Source organism: Myxocyprinus asiaticus, chromosome 16 (assembly GCF_019703515.2).
Source record: "Myxocyprinus asiaticus isolate MX2 ecotype Aquarium Trade chromosome 16, UBuf_Myxa_2, whole genome shotgun sequence".
Taxonomy (NCBI): domain Eukaryota; kingdom Metazoa; phylum Chordata; class Actinopteri; order Cypriniformes; family Catostomidae; genus Myxocyprinus; species Myxocyprinus asiaticus.
In genome coordinates, this window is record NC_059359.1 from 23,985,738 (window position 1) to 24,000,297 (window position 14,560).

Consider the following 14,560-nt stretch of genomic DNA (forward strand, 5'->3'; position numbering starts at 1 on the left):
TTATACATAAACGTGTTTCATGTCTAAAAGTAAGATGTGTACCATATAAACGTACATATTTCAATACATAAACGTGTGTTTCATGTCTAAAAGTAGGACGTGTACCATATAAACGTACATTTTTCCATATTTTTATACAGAAATGTGTTTCATGTCTAAAAGTAGGACGTGTACCATATAAACGTACATATTTCCATATTTTTATACATAAACGTGTTTCATGTCTAAAAGTAGGACGTGTACCATATAAACGTACATATTTCCATATTTTTATACATAAATTGGTGTTTCATGTCTAAAAGTAGGATGTGTACCATATAAACGTACATATTTCCATATTTTTATACATAAATTGGTGTTTCATGTCTAAAAGTAAGATGTGTACCATATAAACGTACATATTTCAATACATAAACGTGTGTTTCATGTCTAAAAGTAGGACGTGTACCATATAAACGTACATATTTCCATATTTTTATACATAAATTGGTGTTTCATGTCTAAAAGTAGGACGTGCACCATATAAACGTACATATTTCAATACATAAACGTGTGTTTCATGTCTAAAAGTAGGACGTGTACCATATAAACGTACATATTTCCATATTTTTATACATAAACGTGTGTTTCATGTCTAAAAGTAGGACGTGCACCATATAAACGTACATATTATCATATTTTTATACATAAATTGGCGTTTCATGTCTAAAAGTAGGACGTGTATCATATAAATGTAAATATTTCCATATTTTTATACATAAACGTGTGTTTCATGTCTAAAAGTAGGACGTGTACCATATAAACGTACATATTTCCATATTTTTATACATAAACGTGTTTCATGTCTAAAAGTAGGACGTGTACCATATAAACGTACATATTTCCATATTTTTATACATAAATTGTGTGTTTCATGTCTAAAAGTAAGATGTGTACCATATAAACGTACATATTTCAATACATAAACGTGTGTTTCATGTCTAAAAGTAGGACGTGTACCATATAAACGTACATATTTCCATATTTTTATACATAAATTGGTGTTTCATGTCTAAAAGTAAGATGTGCACCATATAAACGTACATATTTCAATAAATAAACGTGTGTTTCATGTCTAAAAGTAGGATGTGCACCATATAAACGTACATATTTCCATATTTTTATACATAAACGTGTTTCATGTCTAAAAGTAAGATGTGTACCATATAAACGTACATATTTCAATACATAAACGTGTGTTTCATGTCTAAAAGTAGATTGTGCACCATATAAACGTACATATTTCCATATTTTTATACATAAATTGGTGTTTCATGTCTAAAAGTAAGATGTGTACCATATAAACGTACATATTTCAATACATAAACGTGTGTTTCATGTCTAAAAGTAGGACGTGTACCATATAAACGTACATATTTCCATATTTTTATACATAAACGTGTGTTTCATGTCTAAAAGTAGGATGTGTACCATATAAACGTACATATTTCAATACATAAACGTGTGTTTCATGTCTAAAAGTAGATTGTGCACCATATAAACGTACATATTTCCATATTTTTATACATAAATTGGTGTTTCATGTCTAAAAGTAAGATGTGTACCATATAAACGTACATATTTCAATACATAAACGTGTGTTTCATGTCTAAAAGTAGGATGTGCACCATATAAACGTACATATTTCCATATTTTTATACAGAAATGTGTTTCATATCTAAAAGTAGGATGTGTACCATATAAACGTACATATTTCAATACATAAACGTGTGTTTCATGTCTAAAAGTAGGACGTGTACCATATAAACGTACATTTTTCCATATTTTTATACAGAAATGTGTTTCATGTCTAAAAGTAGGACGTGTACCATATAAACGTACATATTTCCATATTTTTATACATAAATTGGTGTTTCATGTCTAAAAGTAGGATGTGTACCATATAAACGTACATATTTCCATATTTTTATACATAAATTGGTGTTTCATGTCTAAAAGTAAGATGTGTACCATATAAACGTACATATTTCAATACATAAACGTGTGTTTCATGTCTAAAAGTAGGACGTGTACCATATAAACGTACATATTTCCATATTTTTATACATAAATTGGTGTTTCATGTCTAAAAGTAGGAAGTACACCATATAAACGTACATATTTCAATACATAAACGTGTGTTTCATGTCTAAAAGTAGGACGTGTACCATTTAAACGTACATTATTCCATATTTTTATACATAAACGTGTTTCATGTCTAAAAGTAGGACGTGTACCATATAAACGTACATATTTCCATATTTTTATACATAAACGTGTGTTTCATGTCTAAAAGTAGGATGTGTACCATATAAACGTACATATTTCCATATTTTTATACATAAACGTGTGTTTCATGTCTAAAAGTAGGACGTGTACCATTTAAACGTACATTATTCCATATTTTTATACATAAACGTGTTTCATGTCTAAAAGTAGGACGTGTACCATATAAACGTACATATTTCCATATTTTTATACATAAACGTGTGTTTCATGTCTAAAAGTAGGATGTGCACCATATAAACGTACATATTTCAATACATAAACGTGTTTCATGTCTAAAAGTAGGACGTGTACCATATAAACGTACATATTTCCATATTTTTATACATAAATTGGTGTTTCATGTCTAAAAGTAAGATGTGCACCATATAAACGTACATATTTCAATACATAAACGTGTGTTTCATGTCTAAAAGTAGGATGTGCACCATATAAACGTACATATTTCCATATTTTTATACATAAATTGGTGTTTCATGTCTAAAAGTAAGATGTGTACCATATAAACGTACATATTTCAATACATAAACGTGTGTTTCATGTCTAAAAGTAGGATGTGTACCATATAAACGTACATATTTCCATATTTTTATACATAAATTGGTGTTTCATGTCTAAAAGTAGGATGTGTACCATATAAACGTACATATTTCAATACATAAACGTGTGTTTCATGTCTAAAAGTAGGACGTGTACCATATAAACGTACATATTTCCATATTTTTATACATAAACGTGTGTTTCATGTCTAAAAGTAGGACGTGTACCATATAAACGTACATTTTTCCATATTTTTATACAGAAATGTGTTTCATGTCTAAAAGTAGGACGTGTACCATATAAACGTACATATTTCAATACATAAACGTGTGTTTCATGTCTAAAAGTAGGACGTGTACCATATAAACGTACATATTTCCATATTTTTATACATAAACGTGTGTTTCATGTCTAAAAGTAGGATGTGCACCATATAAACGTACATATTTCAATACATAAACGTGTTTCATGTCTAAAAGTAGGACGTGTACCATATAAACGTACATATTTCCATATTTTTATACATAAATTGGTGTTTCATGTCTAAAAGTAAGATGTGTACCATATAAACGTACATATTTCAATACATAAACGTGTGTTTCATGTCTAAAAGTAGGACGTGTACCATATAAACGTACATATTTCCATATTTTTATACATAAATTGGTGTTTCATGTCTAAAAGTAGGATGTGCACCATATAAACGTACATATTTCAATACATAAACGTGTGTTTCATGTCTAAAAGTAGGACGTGTACCATATAAACGTACATATTTCCATATTTTTATACATAAATTGGTGTTTCATGTCTAAAAGTAAGATGTGTACCATATAAACGTACATATTTCAATACATAAACGTGTGTTTCATGTCTAAAAGTAGGACGTGTACCATATAAACGTACATATTTCCATATTTTTATACATAAATTGGTGTTTCATGTCTAAAAGTAAGATGTGTACCATATAAACGTACATATTTCAATACATAAACGTGTGTTTCATGTCTAAAAGTAGGACGTGTACCATATAAACGTACATATTTCCATATTTTTATACATAAATTGGTGTTTCATGTCTAAAAGTAGGATGTGTACCATATAAACGTACATATTTCAATACATAAACGTGTGTTTCATGTCTAAAAGTAGGATGTGTACCATATAAACGTACATATTTCCATATTTTTATACATAAATTGGTGTTTCATGTCTAAAAGTAAGATGTGTACCATATAAACGTACATATTTCAATACATAAACTTGTGTTTCATGTCTAAAAGTAGGACGTGTACCATATAAACGTACATATTTCCATATTTTTATACATAAATTGGTGTTTCATGTCTAAAAGTAGGAAGTACACCATATAAACGTACATATTTCAATACATAAACGTGTGTTTCATGTCTAAAAGTAGGATGTGCACCATATAAACGTACATATTTCCATATTTTTATACATAAATTGGTGTTTCATGTCTAAAAGTAGGATGTGCACCATATAAACGTACATATTTCAATACATAAACGTGTGTTTCATGTCTAAAAGTAGGACGTGTACCATATAAACCTATATATTTCCATATTTTTATACATAAACGTGTTTCATGTCTAAAAGTAGGACGTGTACCATATAAACGTACATATTTCCATATTTTTATACAGAAATGTGTTTCATGTCTAAAAGTAGGACGTGTACCATATAAACGTACATTTTTCCATATTTTTATACAGAAATGTGTTTCATGTCTAAAAGTAGGACGTGTACCATATAAACGTACATATTTCCATATTTTTATACATAAATTGGTGTTTCATGTCTAAAAGTAGGATGTGTACCATATAAACGTACATATTTCAATACATAAACGTGTGTTTCATGTCTAAAAGTAGGATGTGTACCATATAAACGTACATATTTCCATATTTTTATACATAAATTGGTGTTTCATGTCTAAAAGTAAGATGTGTACCATATAAACGTACATATTTCAATACATAAACTTGTGTTTCATGTCTAAAAGTAGGACGTGTACCATATAAACGTACATATTTCCATATTTTTATACATAAATTGGTGTTTCATGTCTAAAAGTAGGAAGTACACCATATAAACGTACATATTTCAATACATAAACGTGTGTTTCATGTCTAAAAGTAGGATGTGTACCATATAAACGTACATATTTCCATATTTTTATACATAAATTGGTGTTTCATGTCTAAAAGTAGGATGTGCACCATATAAACGTACATATTTCAATACATAAACGTGTGTTTCATGTCTAAAAGTAGGACGTGTACCATATAAACCTATATATTTCCATATTTTTATACATAAACGTGTTTCATGTCTAAAAGTAGGACGTGTACCATATAAACGTACATATTTCCATATTTTTATACATAAACGTGTGTTTCATGTCTAAAAGTAGGATGTGCACCATATAAACGTACATATTTCCATATTTTTATACATAAACGTGTGTTTCATGTCTAAAAGTAGGATGTGCACCATATAAACGTACATATTTCCATATTTTTATACATAAACGTGTTTCATGTCTAAAAGTAGGATGTGTACCATATAAACGTACATATTTCAATACATAAACGTGTTTCATGTCTAAAAGTAGGACGTGTACCATATAAACGTACATATTTCCATATTTTTATACATAAACGTGTGTTTCATGTCTAAAAGTAGGATGTGCACCATATAAACGTACATATTTCAATACATAAACATGTTTCATGTCTAAAAGTAGGACGTGTACCATATAAACGTACATATTTCCATATTTTTATACATAAATTGGTGTTTCATGTCTAAAAGTAAGATGTGTACCATATAAACGTACATATTTCAATACATAAACGTGTGTTTCATGTCTAAAAGTAGGACGTGTACCATATAAACGTACATATTTCCATATTTTTATACATAAATTGGTGTTTCATGTCTAAAAGTAAGATGTGTACCATATAAACGTACATATTTCAATACGTAAACGTGTGTTTCATGTCTAAAAGTAGGACGTGTACCATATAAACGTACATATTTCCATATTTTTATACATAAATTGGTGTTTCATGTCTAAAAGTAAGATGTGTACCATATAAACGTACATATTTCAATACATAAACGTGTGTTTCATGTCTAAAAGTAGGACGTGTACCATATAAACGTACATATTTCCATATTTTTATACATAAATTGGTGTTTCATGTCTAAAAGTAAGATGTGCACCATATAAACGTACATATTTCAATACATAAACGTGTGTTTCATGTCTAAAAGTAGGATGTGCACCATATAAACGTACATATTTCCATATTTTTATACATAAACGTGTTTCATGTCTAAAAGTAAGATGTGTACCATATAAACGTACATATTTCAATACATAAACGTGTGTTTCATGTCTAAAAGTAGGATGTGCACCATATAAACGTACATATTTCCATATTTTTATACATAAATTGGTGTTTCATGTCTAAAAGTAAGATGTGTACCATATAAACGTACATATTTCAATACGTAAACGTGTGTTTCATGTCTAAAAGTAGGACGTGTACCATATAAACGTACATATTTCCATATTTTTATACATAAATTGGTGTTTCATGTCTAAAAGTAAGATGTGTACCATATAAACGTACATATTTCAATACGTAAACGTGTGTTTCATGTCTAAAAGTAGGACGTGTACCATATAAACGTACATATTTCCATATTTTTATACAGAAATGTGTTTCATGTCTAAAAGTAGGACGTGTACCATATAAACGTCCATATTTCCATATTTTTATACAGAAATGTGTTTCATGTCTAAAAGTAGGACGTGTACCATATAAACGTACATTTTTCCATATTTTTATACAGAAATGTGTTTCAGGTCTAAAAGTAGGACGTGTACCATATAAACGTACATATTTCCATATTTTTATACAGAAATTTGTTTCATGTCTAAAAGTAGGACGTGTACCATATAAACGTACATATTTCAATACATAAACATGTGTTTCATGTCTAAAAGTAGGACGTGTACCATATAAACGTACATATTTCAATACATAAACATGTGTTTCATGTCTAAAAGTAGGACGTGTACCATATAAATGTCCATATTTCCATATTTTTATACAGAAATGTGTTTCATATCTAAAAGTAGGATGTGTACCATATAAACGTACATATTTCAATACATAAACGTGTTTCATGTCTAAAAGTAGGACGTGTACCATATAAACGTACATATTTCCATATTTTTATACATAAATTGGTGTTTCATGTCTAAAAGTAGGATGTGTACCATATAAACGTACATATTTCCATATTTTTTACATAAATTGGTGTTTCATGTCTAAAAGTAAGATGTGTACCATATAAACGTACATATTTCCATATTTTTATACATAAATGTGTGTTTCATGTCTAAAAGTAGGACGTGTACCATATAAACGTACATATTTCCATATTTTTATACATAAATTGGTGTTTCATGTCTAAAAGTAGGACGTGTACCATATAAACGTACATATTTCCATATTTTTATACATAAATTGGTGTTTCATGTCTAAAAGTAAGATGTGTACCATATAAACGTACATATTTCAATACATAAACGTGTGTTTCATGTCTAAAAGTAGGACGTATACCATATAAACGTACATATTTCCATATTTTTATACATAAACGTGTGTTTCATGTCTAAAAGTAGGATGTGTACCATATAAACGTACATATTTCCATATTTTTATACATAAATTGGTGTTTCATGTCTAAAAGTAAGATGTGTACCATATAAACGTACATATTTCAATACATAAACGTGTTTCATGTCTAAAAGTAGGACGTGTACCATATAAACGTACATATTTCCATATTTTTTACATAAATTGGTGTTTCATGTCTAAAAGTAAGATGTGCACCATATAAACGTACATATTTCAATACATAAACGTGTGTTTCATGTCTAAAAGTAGGATGTGCACCATATAAACGTACATATTTCCATATTTTTATACATAAACGTGTTTCATGTCTAAAAGTAAGATGTGTACCATATAAACGTACATATTTCAATACATAAACGTGTGTTTCATGTCTAAAAGTAGGATGTGCACCATATAAACGTACATATTTCCATATTTTTATACATAAATTGGTGTTTCATGTCTAAAAGTAAGATGTGTACCATATAAACGTACATATTTCAATACGTAAACGTGTGTTTCATGTCTAAAAGTAGGACGTGTACCATATAAACGTACATATTTCCATATTTTTATACAGAAATGTGTTTCATGTCTAAAAGTAGGACGTGTACCATATAAACGTACATTTTTCCATATTTTTATACAGAAATGTGTTTCATGTCTAAAAGTAGGACGTGTACCATATAAACGTACATATTTCCATATTTTTATACATAAATTGGTGTTTCATGTCTAAAAGTAGGATGTGTACCATATAAACGTACATATTTCAATACATAAACGTGTGTTTCATGTCTAAAAGTAGGATGTGTACCATATAAACGTACATATTTCCATATTTTTATACATAAATTGGTGTTTCATGTCTAAAAGTAAGATGTGTACCATATAAACGTACATATTTCAATACATAAACTTGTGTTTCATGTCTAAAAGTAGGACGTGTACCATATAAACGTACATATTTCCATATTTTTATACATAAATTGGTGTTTCATGTCTAAAAGTAGGAAGTACACCATATAAACGTACATATTTCAATACATAAACGTGTGTTTCATGTCTAAAAGTAGGATGTGCACCATGTAAACGTACATATTTCCATATTTTTATACATAAATTGGTGTTTCATGTCTAAAAGTAGAATGTGCACCATATAAACGTACATATTTCAATACATAAACGTGTGTTTCATGTCTAAAAGTAGGACGTGTACCATATAAACCTATATATTTCCATATTTTTATACAGAAATGTGTTTCATGTCTAAAAGTAGGACGTGTACCATATAAACGTCCATATTTCCATATTTTTATACAGAAATGTGTTTCATGTCTAAAAGTAGGACGTGTACCATATAAACGTACATTTTTCCATATTTTTATACAGAAATGTGTTTCATGTCTAAAAGTAGGACGTGTACCATATAAACGTACATATTTCCATATTTTTATACAGAAATGTGTTTCATGTCTAAAAGTAGGATGTGTACCATATAAACGTACATATTTCAATACATAAACATGTGTTTCATGTCTAAAAGTAAGATGTGTACCATATAAACGTACATATTTCAATACATAAACGTGTGTTTCATGTCTAAAAGTAGGACGTGTACCATATAAACGTACATATTTCCATATTTTTATACAGAAATGTGTTTCATATCTAAAAGTAGGATGTGTACCATATAAACGTACATATTTCAATACATAAACGTGTGTTTCATGTCTAAAAGTAGGACGTGTACCATATAAACGTACATATTTCCATATTTTTATACATAAATTGGTGTTTCATGTCTAAAAGTAGGATGTGTACCATATAAACGTACATATTTCCATATTTTTTACATAAATTGGTGTTTCATGTCTAAAAGTAAGATGTGTACCATATAAACGTACATATTTCCATATTTTTATACATAAATGTGTGTTTCATGTCTAAAAGTAGGACGTGTACCATATAAACGTACATATTTCCATATTTTTATACATAAATTGGTGTTTCATGTCTAAAAGTAGGACGTGTACCATATAAACGTACATATTTCCATATTTTTATACATAAATTGGTGTTTTATGTCTAAAAGTAAGATGTGTACCATATAAACGTACATATTTCAATACATAAATGTGTGTTTCATGTCTAAAAGTAGGACGTGTACCATATAAACGTACATATTTCCATATTTTTATACATAAATTGGTGTTTCATGTCTAAAAGTAGGATGTGTACCATATAAACGTACATATTTCCATATTTTTTACATAAATTGGTGTTTCATGTCTAAAAGTAAGATGTGCACCATATAAACGTACATATTTCAATACATAAACGTGTTTCATGTCTAAAAGTAGGACGTGTACCATATAAACGTACATATTTCCATATTTTTTACATAAATTGGTGTTTCATGTCTAAAAGTAAGATGTGCACCATATAAACGTACATATTTCAATACATAAACGTGTGTTTCATGTCTAAAAGTAGGATGTGCACCATATAAACGTACATATTTCCATATTTTTATACATAAACGTGTTTCATGTCTAAAAGTAAGATGTGTACCATATAAACGTACATATTTCAATACATAAACGTGTGTTTCATGTCTAAAAGTAGGATGTGCACCATATAAACGTACATATTTCCATATTTTTATACATAAATTGGTGTTTCATGTCTAAAAGTAAGATGTGTACCATATAAACGTACATATTTCCATATTTTTATACAGAAATGTGTTTCATGTCTAAAAGTAGGACGTGTACCATATAAACGTACATTTTTCCATATTTTTATACAGAAATGTGTTTCATGTCTAAAAGTAGGACGTGTACCATATAAACGTACATATTTCCATATTTTTATACATAAATTGGTGTTTCATGTCTAAAAGTAGGATGTGTACCATATAAACGTACATATTTCAATACATAAACGTGTGTTTCATGTCTAAAAGTAGGATGTGTACCATATAAACGTACATATTTCCATATTTTTATACATAAATTGGTGTTTCATGTCTAAAAGTAAGATGTGTACCATATAAACGTACATATTTCAATACATAAACTTGTGTTTCATGTCTAAAAGTAGGACGTGTACCATATAAACGTACATATTTCCATATTTTTATACATAAATTGGTGTTTCATGTCTAAAAGTAGGAAGTACACCATATAAACGTACATATTTCAATACATAAACGTGTGTTTCATGTCTAAAAGTAGGATGTGCACCATGTAAACGTACATATTTCCATATTTTTATACATAAATTGGTGTTTCATGTCTAAAAGTAGAATGTGCACCATATAAACGTACATATTTCAATACATAAACGTGTGTTTCATGTCTAAAAGTAGGACGTGTACCATATAAACCTATATATTTCCATATTTTTATACATAAACGTGTTTCATGTCTAAAAGTAGGACGTGTACCATATAAACGTACATATTTCCATAGTTTTATACAGAAATGTGTTTCATGTCTAAAAGTAGGACGTGTACCATATAAACGTACATTTTTCCATATTTTTATACAGAAATGTGTTTCATGTCTAAAAGTAGGACGTGTACCATATAAACGTACATATTTCCATATTTTTATACATAAATTGGTGTTTCATGTCTAAAAGTAGGATGTGTACCATATAAACGTACATATTTCAATACATAAACGTGTGTTTCATGTCTAAAAGTAGGATGTGTACCATATAAACGTACATATTTCCATATTTTTATACATAAATTGGTGTTTCATGTCTAAAAGTAAGATGTGTACCATATAAACGTACATATTTCAATACATAAACTTGTGTTTCATGTCTAAAAGTAGGACGTGTACCATATAAACGTACATATTTCCATATTTTTATACATAAATTGGTGTTTCATGTCTAAAAGTAGGAAGTACACCATATAAACGTACATATTTCAATACATAAACGTGTGTTTCATGTCTAAAAGTAGGATGTGTACCATATAAACGTACATATTTCCATATTTTTATACATAAATTGGTGTTTCATGTCTAAAAGTAGGATGTGCACCATATAAACGTACATATTTCAATACATAAACGTGTGTTTCATGTCTAAAAGTAGGACGTGTACCATATAAACCTATATATTTCCATATTTTTATACATAAACGTGTTTCATGTCTAAAAGTAGGACGTGTACCATATAAACGTACATATTTCCATATTTTTATACATAAACGTGTGTTTCATGTCTAAAAGTAGGATGTGCACCATATAAACGTACATATTTCCATATTTTTATACATAAACGTGTGTTTCATGTCTAAAAGTAGGATGTGCACCATATAAACGTACATATTTCCATATTTTTATACATAAACGTGTTTCATGTCTAAAAGTAGGATGTGTACCATATAAACGTACATATTTCAATACATAAACGTGTTTCATGTCTAAAAGTAGGACGTGTACCATATAAACGTACATATTTCCATATTTTTATACATAAACGTGTGTTTCATGTCTAAAAGTAGGATGTGCACCATATAAACGTACATATTTCAATACATAAACATGTTTCATGTCTAAAAGTAGGACGTGTACCATATAAACGTACATATTTCCATATTTTTATACATAAATTGGTGTTTCATGTCTAAAAGTAAGATGTGTACCATATAAACGTACATATTTCAATACATAAACGTGTGTTTCATGTCTAAAAGTAGGACGTGTACCATATAAACGTACATATTTCCATATTTTTATACATAAATTGGTGTTTCATGTCTAAAAGTAGGATGTGCACCATATAAACGTACATATTTCAATACATAAACGTGTGTTTCATGTCTAAAAGTAGGACGTGTACCATATAAACGTACATATTTCCATATTTTTATACATAAATTGGTGTTTCATGTCTAAAAGTAAGATGTGTACCATATAAACGTACATATTTCAATACATAAACGTGTGTTTCATGTCTAAAAGTAGGACGTGTACCATATAAACGTACATATTTCCATATTTTTATACATAAATTGGTGTTTCATGTCTAAAAGTAAGATGTGTACCATATAAACGTACATATTTCAATACGTAAACGTGTGTTTCATGTCTAAAAGTAGGACGTGTACCATATAAACGTACATATTTCCATATTTTTATACATAAATTGGTGTTTCATGAATAAAAGTAAGATGTGTACCATATAAACGTACATATTTCAATACATAAACGTGTTTCATGTCTAAAAGTAGGACGTGTACCATATAAACGTACATATTTCCATATTTTTTACATAAATTGGTGTTTCATGTCTAAAAGTAAGATGTGCACCATATAAACGTACATATTTCAATACATAAACGTGTGTTTCATGTCTAAAAGTAGGATGTGCACCATATAAACGTACATATTTCCATATTTTTATACATAAACGTGTTTCATGTCTAAAAGTAAGATGTGTACCATATAAACGTACATATTTCAATACATAAACGTGTGTTTCATGTCTAAAAGTAGGATGTGCACCATATAAACGTACATATTTCCATATTTTTATACATAAATTGGTGTTTCATGTCTAAAAGTAAGATGTGTACCATATAAACGTACATATTTCAATACGTAAACGTGTGTTTCATGTCTAAAAGTAGGACGTGTACCATATAAACGTACATATTTCCATATTTTTATACAGAAATGTGTTTCATGTCTAAAAGTAGGACGTGTACCATATAAACGTCCATATTTCCATATTTTTATACAGAAATGTGTTTCATGTCTAAAAGTAGGACGTGTACCATATAAACGTACATTTTTCCATATTTTTATACAGAAATGTGTTTCAGGTCTAAAAGTAGGACGTGTACCATATAAACGTACATATTTCCATATTTTTATACAGAAATTTGTTTCATGTCTAAAAGTAGGACGTGTACCATATAAACGTACATATTTCAATACATAAACATGTGTTTCATGTCTAAAAGTAGGACGTGTACCATATAAACGTACATATTTCAATACATAAACATGTGTTTCATGTCTAAAAGTAGGACGTGTACCATATAAATGTCCATATTTCCATATTTTTATACAGAAATGTGTTTCATATCTAAAAGTAGGATGTGTACCATATAAACGTACATATTTCAATACATAAACATGTGTTTCATGTCTAAAAGTAGGACGTGTACCATATAAACGTACATATTTCCATATTTTTATACATAAATTGGTGTTTCATGTCTAAAAGTAGGATGTGTACCATATAAACGTACATATTTCCATATTTTTTACATAAATTGGTGTTTCATGTCTAAAAGTAAGATGTGTACCATATAAACGTACATATTTCCATATTTTTATACATAAATGTGTGTTTCATGTCTAAAAGTAGGACGTGTACCATATAAACGTACATATTTCCATATTTTTATACATAAATTGGTGTTTCATGTCTAAAAGTAGGACGTGTACCATATAAACGTACATATTTCCATATTTTTATACATAAATTGGTGTTTCATGTCTAAAAGTAAGATGTGTACCATATAAACGTACATATTTCAATACATAAATGTGTGTTTCATGTCTAAAAGTAGGACGTGTACCATATAAACGTACATATTTCCATATTTTTATACATAAATTGGTGTTTCATGTCTAAAAGTAGGATGTGTACCATATAAACGTACATATTTCCATATTTTTATACATAAACGTGTTTCATGTCTAAAAGTAGGACGTGTACCATATAAACGTACATATTTCCATATTTTTATACATAAATTGGTGTTTCATATCTAAAAGTAGGATGTGCACCATATAAACGTACATATTTCAATACATAAACGTGTTTCATGTCTAAAAGTAGGACGTGTACCATATAAACGTACATATTTCCATATTTTTATACATAAATTGGTGTTTCATGTCTAAAAGTAAGATGTGTACCATATAAACGTACAT